The sequence below is a fragment of the Podarcis cretensis genome, assembly GCF_951804945.1.
Source record: "Podarcis cretensis genome assembly, chromosome: 13".
Lineage (NCBI taxonomy): Eukaryota > Metazoa > Chordata > Lepidosauria > Squamata > Lacertidae > Podarcis > Podarcis cretensis.
In genome coordinates this window covers 45,488,071-45,495,347 of record NC_137182.1, presented here as the reverse complement: position 1 = coordinate 45,495,347, position 7,277 = coordinate 45,488,071, and the positions used below count along the sequence as shown (strand labels likewise).

The 7,277-nt window shown below is 41.2% G+C and overlaps 1 long non-coding RNA gene across 1 annotated transcript; it reads right to left on the bottom strand.

Annotated features, from left to right (window-relative positions):
* Positions 1 to 20: 20 nt before the first annotated feature.
* LOC307202082 lies at positions 21 to 5,720 on the bottom strand. Its single transcript, XR_013832812.1, has 3 exons — positions 5,622 to 5,720; positions 4,998 to 5,124; positions 21 to 72 (listed from the first exon to the last, which is right to left on the bottom strand). It is a non-coding gene; the product is annotated as an uncharacterized lncRNA (long non-coding RNA).
* Between the last annotated feature and the right edge of the window lie 1,557 nt (positions 5,721 to 7,277).

Below are 7,277 nucleotides of genomic sequence, written 5' to 3'. Positions count from 1 at the left end.
TATTTCAGTGAAGACAGGTGAGAAGAACTGTGAAGTGATTCCACCGATAAGAAAGTGCCCCGGCTGATAATACTGGTGTTGGACGTGGAAGAGGTCAATCACACAATGCAAAGCAGAACGTATCAAAAATAGAGGGAACAGCATGAGTAGGGTCCAGAAAGGCAAACTTAACATCTTGAGATGTGGTGGTTCTCCTCTTAAAAATAAAGCACCTGTTTCAGTCTAAAATACTTATCATCACCTAATGTCATCACCTTCTGTCCTGTGGCTCTCCAGCAGCTCCAGTCTATGTTTATAAATAAATGGTAGAATAGCTGTCATTGGCACTGGGGTGGGTTTTTATAAGCATCCTGAAGTTTTTCTGTGGCACATGGGCTTCAAAATACCACATGGATATTGCTAGAGAAAGAATGAATTGCTCTGTGTTAAGATAATAACATGGTACACAGCCCCCGGGGGGTTGCTAGGTCTGTGGCACCATGTGCAGCAGAAGCATTGAACAAAATATGTTTTGCCCCCTTGAAAATATCTTATCTGTTTCATTGCAGATTGGGCAGAGCACCAGGTTTCAGGAAGATCTAAATGCGTGTGAAAATAATAGGGAATTAGGCAAGCCATGGGAGAAAATGGAAAGGCTGGTGTTCCATTATGCTCCAGAGAAGGGAATGTTCCAAAGTATAGAATATGCCTTGCATGAACAAGTGCTCAGGTCCAGCATCTTGACTAACAAAGGAAGGAAGAAATAGTTCACTGAGAACTTGCTCAGTGTTAACAGGTGGTTTTGTGGTTTTTTGGAAGTATGATGTCCATTCGCATTGAGCACTTCCTTGCTTACTTTCAGGCTGCCAGAAAAGGCCCTCTGTCTGTTTTCTGATACTGTAAACAGAACCAGGCACACTGATTGCTCAATAATCAAGGAGTCAGCACATGGCACATCTGTCAGATAACCTTGTCAGTTGCAGAAGCTAAAATTCTGTCCTCTCTCCCCCTGATTTATACCACCCCCTTGCATTTTTTTTCACTGTGTCTCAGCTTTCTTAATCATTCTAGCCTTTCCCCATCCCTCCTTTCCTTTGCTGGTGATTCCTCTTTGTCCCATCAGTCTAATCCTGGTTCAAAGTCCCCTTCACCTTCAGGTGCCTCCTGGCTGCCACCACTCTTCCTCATCCAGCCAGACCATGACACTCACTGTGTGCACTATCAGGACTTACCTCAGAGGATGCACGGGTTCAGGACAAAGCCTCTTTCTTGCCTACCTGAGGGATTAAGTTTTCAGATCAAAGTGATATGTGGGGGCAGCAGGTATAAAGGGGATGTTTATTAAAACACCGAAGGAAAACCCAGCTCATAGCTGCATATCTTAAAGAAAATGAAAATGTGGTACAGGGGAGAATGGGCAGTCCCAGAGCACCTCCGAGTAAAGTGTGTGGCATGATAGAGGCAATGGCACACCCACTCTTTAAGGGAACCTTTTTGGACCCAGAAGCTATGACCCAGTGACAGGAGTAGCAAATGGGGGTTGGGGGCTTACCCTGAAAATTTTCAAGGAAGGGGCAGGGCTCACTTAACATTTAATAGCAGCCATTGTGGTGCAGGCCAAAGGGCATGCTCGCGTCACCCCACTTTGCCATCACAATTGAGGGAGCACGGGCCACATGATGTCAGCATGCTGTGACCCGTGAGGAAGCCATGGGGCATCTGCATGACATGTCACACACCCCACAGTGTGTGCAAGTGACGTCAGAACAGCCCACAGCATGTGTGCATGGCCTGCTGACATCACACTGCCCAGGCAACCCCGATCACAGGGGCAATGCAGCATTCATGCCCAGTGACAAATAACCCCTTTGGGGCAAGATACTTGAGAAGGTGTTGTTTGTCCAGCTCCAGGTACACTTAGAGGAGACTGAATGTCTGGATCAATTTCAGTTTGGTTTCAGGCCTGGTCAAGGCAACTATACTGACTTGCTTGCCCTGGCTGGTGATATTTTCAGGAGAGAGAAGGAAGGAGTGCAACCCACCACATTGTTCTTGGTTGTCTGTTTGGTCTGCAAATGTGCTCAGACTAGTCTTTAAAACCCTAAACAACTGAGAGTGCATCTCCTTCTCTACAGACTCTCTTCAATTTTATAATCTCCTAAGAATCACCTTCTTAGTAGTTTCACTGCCCTCAGACATATCAGGGTAGGTTGGTATGGGAAAAAGCGTTGTCCCTTGTGGCCCTTGGAATTCCCTCCCCACAGAGGGAGCAGTGTGGTACCATAGCTACACAACTTGAACTTTGACATTTGAGATATGTCTTTTTCCCTCCCTATTTTGGGATTGCTAACAACCTTGATTAGTCCAGGATCCCACCATCCACAAGAAAAGAACACTCATTTGAGAACCATAACCCTGATCAGGTTGACCTCCTTATGTCCCAGGTGAATGAAGAAGGAAGGTGTGAGTATATCTCCCATTGCTGGAATTGCATTCTCCTGCTTCCATATATTTTCAATTGGACAGACAGCAGAGTAATGCAGAAGCAATGGGTAGTAAATCTTTATTTTCAGAACTAAACCAGCTGTTCTACTGTTCTATTATTAATATTTGCTTAAGAGTTGAGAATGTATTGCCATGCACTGCAGCTTCCTTGGGCAGTTCCGCATGTTCCAAAGAATAAACATCTGCTACTAAAATGAAACCTAACTATTTTATTTTGTTTTTTAAATCACTTTTAAGGGGCAAACTCTATCCAGAGATCAAAATTGTGTCTACACTATATAGGAAAAAAGAATTCCATCTCCATTGATTCTGTAATAAAATATGATGTACATATAGCCTAAGGCATCATTCTTTAGACAAAAGTATAGAATATTCTGAGGAACACAAAAGCATTTATAAATCTGCCGTCTCTGACAGAAGCAAAACATCATACCTTCAGGCTATAATGGGACACATTGGAAACATTTGGTGTTCCTACATAAATAGAAACAATGCCTGCTCCAGTCAACTATGCTTACTTTGGAATTGGGTTTCGTCTGATAGATTGTTACTTATTTCTCTTTTTTAGCTGCTCTTTCGAGTTGAGTTCAGGCTTGAAGACAATGACATAACATTTTGGGGAGAAGATACAACCCAAGATCCCTGCACTGGAGGCCAAGATGGAGAAGATCTCCACAGCCACGATGTATTTCCCTTTGCTGCTTAAGTAGGATGGAACAAAAGAAAGCCACACACTGCAAAACACCAACATGCTGAAAGTGATAAATTTGGCTTCATTAAAAGTGTCTGGCAGCTTCCGAGCAAAGAAGGCCACAACAAAGCTGACAAGAGCCAGCAGCCCCATGTAACCAAGAACATAGTAGAACATGTTGGCTGAGCCTTCATTGCATTCCACTATGACTTCTTCAGGCAGAGAGTGCATGTCCAGATCTGGAAAAGGAGGGTCAGTACAGAGCCATACTATACAAATACTTGCCTGGATAGAAGCACAACCAAGAACAATAGAGGTGGAAAATCTTTTCCCCACCCATTTCCTCATCTTGGATCCTGGTTTGGTGGCCAAGAAAGCCAGAACCACAGTGAGGGTTTTAGCCAAAACAGAAGAAACAGCCACTGAGAAGATGATACCAAAGGCAGTTTGTCGTAGATTGCAGGTCAGCAACTGGGGGCACCCTATGAATAGCAAGGAGCAGAGGAAGCAGAGCAGGAGGGAGATGAGGAGGGTGTAGGTTAGATTCCGGTTGTTGGCTTTGACAATGGGAGTGTTTTGATGTTTGATGAAGATTCCAAACACCAAGGCTGTAGTTGCAGAAAAAGCCAGAGCCAAAAGAGCCAAACTGATGCCTAAAGGTGCTTCATAAGATAGGAAGTTTTCTTTCTTGCTGATGCACTGGTTTCTGTCTTGGTTAGGATACCGATCTTCTTGGCACTGGAAGCAGTCATCCATATCTTGCAGTATAAAGAAATCAGGATTACAGTTAAAGTATTTTGAGTCTCACTGAGATACAAATATTTATGGTATCGGATCAGGAAATTTTGAATTTCACTGTACTATAATTCAACATAATTCACAGTATACATGATACAAAACATTATCTTTTTCATTAAATGTTTTTCACAGAATACATGATACAAAAGATTATCTTTTTCATTAATGTTTCACAACTTACCAGTAGAAATGGTTGTAAAATAGGAAGTTTCATTTACCAATATTCAGAGCATTTTCTATCCCAGAAAGGAAGCCTAATGTCAACGGAAGTCTAAAGGTGCTAATATAATTCAGTTAACACACCTTGGAATATGCTCAAAATATACTCTTGAATTGACATTTTTAGAATTTTGGTGATAAGTAAGTTGCTCTCCATGCAATCCATGAAGTTTTCAGGTGTGGAGGTAAGCAGAAGATATGCTGGTTAGCAATTTATAATATTGCTTATGATAAAACATTTGTACAGTGGTGTCTCGGGTTAAGAACTGTAAATATATTTCACAAAGAATGAATGGTATTGGGGGAAGAATGAGTTAGTTGGTACTTGACGGTTGGTTGGTTGGTTGGTTGGTTGTTTCTTCTGTTAGTTGCATCTTTGATTGAGAACATGGGAGATTGGTGACTTCAAGCAAACACTGTCTGGAGGAGTTTTTGAGGACGGGCAAGATATGGATTATAAACTTATGCTCTGCTATGAAGGAGCTTTGAAAACAATAAAGGTCTAAACCCTCTCTCTTGGGCTCAAGGACAGAAGCACATTGCATTCATATATAGAGAGAGAGAGGGAGGGAAGGAGGGAGAGAGAGAGAGAGAGAGAGAGAGAGAGAGAGAGAATACATACATATACAAACACGCACACACACACACACACACACACACGAATAATACTTGTTGTTCAACGGCTGACAACTGGACAAGTAAATGTTTATCTTCAAATCTTTTGTAAGGCGTCTATTTTTTCACAAATAGCTAACAAAAAAATCTTCTCAATATAGTTGATATACTATAGCATACAGTCCCCTACCTGTCTGGTTTGAAATCTTCCCTGCTGGACATGGAGTACAATCATAACAGCAAAATGGTTCTCCCTCTTTCCTTTGTCTGCTGTAACCTGGATGGCAGTGGTCATTGCACAAGGCAAGGGGCACCACCTGCCCATAAAACAGAAGGTATTGCATGTATTCTATTCTATTTGTGTTTGTTCTTTGCCTTTTCATCAACATGGTGCTGCATTGAAATAAGGCACCCAGAGGTTTTTTGTTTTAATCAATCAGCACCACTAACTTTACAATGGTTGTTTCAATCACCAGTATTTGTGCATATTCAACTTAAAAAGTTCTTCCACAGAATGATTGCAATGGCTCTAACCCTTTGCTGCTAAGCACACTACACCAACTACCTTTCACTGGTCAACACATCTTGGTTCAACTAAATAGTCTAAGCATTTCAACCAGTGAATGAGGGCAGAGTTGCAGGGTTTTAAACCCTGGAAACCAAGATCACTACAGTGACATGTAAACAACCCATCCCTAACCATACAAATAATCAATGTAGCTAAATGGAACTCATTCAGCAGGGTCTACATGGTGATGAAACAAATCTGGTGAATGTCTACCTGTAGACCTCAGAAGCTGCACTTGGGTCCTACCTGGTTAAAACTCTGGTGCCATGTAATGATCTTCTCATCAATGGAGAAATCACTGCCCAGTGGTGCTTGGGGATCCATCTTCCCAACTTTCACTCTTAAGAAGGACTTATTTGGGAAAGTCACCCAGTTGATAATATCAAATCCACCTTCTAGCTCACGTTTCTCATTAAAAAAGACAGTGTCCCCCGCACTGTTGTTAAACAAGATATTCCTCAGGAAAGGTTGAAGCTTCAGTGGAAAAAAGAGAATGGTAAATTGGGTAGAAACAGAGAACACACTACAAAGCTTCTGTTTTCTCATGCTGGGATCAATTCACAGTATTTGTTGAAACTCCCCTTGAGTTTTAAGGGGAGACATGCCTGTCTTGGTTCTATTTTAGAAACTAAGGGGGGAAAAATTACCTCGAAGTAGTAGCTGCCTTCATTGAATCTAAGTAAACCTTTTTAGTTTTTCAAATTTGTGGGGTTTTATTCTTGGCAACAGGTAGAAACTGAGGAAATATCAACAGAACACAAATAAACAGGCATAAATTGTGAAATTTCCTAATTCCTAGCTTCTGGGACGGTGCAAGTTGGATAAGTGGTTTTACTCTGCTAAAAAACAGGCTTCACAGCCTGTTTGGCCTCATATTTTCCCCACACATTTTGGACAGGAGCTTTAAATTTTAATTTAAAGATTTAATCCTCAACCCATATCCATCAAACCTAAGATCAACATTTCCATTCAGCTTTTTTCAGTACCTGCTAAAAACATACAAGCATTGCAATATTGGCAAGATTTAAATGCTTAAATTTGCCAGCATGCTTCTATACAACTTAATACAACAAATACTCTTGAACTGCTTATTGAATTTCACCAAACCAATGAAAGTGTGTTTTCCTTGACAAACCAGAATAAAGTACTTCAGCAGTTTTTATCACAATTGGATAAAAATATATGGCATGTTTGGGTAGTTTACAAATGTGTTTGTTAGCACTTTTAAACTTAATTGTGGTATTTTATATCAGATCTCATTGAAATCTGAACCATCTATTGATAGTAAAAAGAAATATGTAACAAATATCCTTAATTTCTGAAGAGACAACTTTTTATTAGCAGTAGATTTCTGCAGCTTATACTCAAGGAATCCTGTGTTTGAGTCTCACCTTCATTAGGAGCACTTCTGTGCCCTTATAATAATAAATACTGTACTTACAACTTTCCAAAGAACCAAATGAAAAAGCAACATTCTCTGTGGATGTGGAAGCCTCTGTAGGTGCTCTCAAAGCTTTAGTCTTATGATTGGGTTATTCATTTAAAAAAAATGATCTGCTTTCCAATCCTAGACATTACCTGAAAATATTGTGGTTCATGAAGTCCCACATAGTGCCCAAACATAATCTCTCCATATTTGGTTCTGGATGCCAACATGGCATGCAAAGCATGTGCCACAGCATAGACGGCATTGTAGATGCTGTAGCTTTGGCTGGTCATTTGCATTTCAAAAAAAGCCCCAGGAAGGCTCTCCAGCTTCTCCTCACCAGTGCAGGATTCCTCCTCCATTTCCACATCTAGAAATTGGCAACCAAATGCCTGTTGCCAGAAGAACCTGATAAAGCCATCGGCCTCAAAGTGGGGATTTAGGTTGAGGAGGAAATGGTGGAACCCCTTAACCTC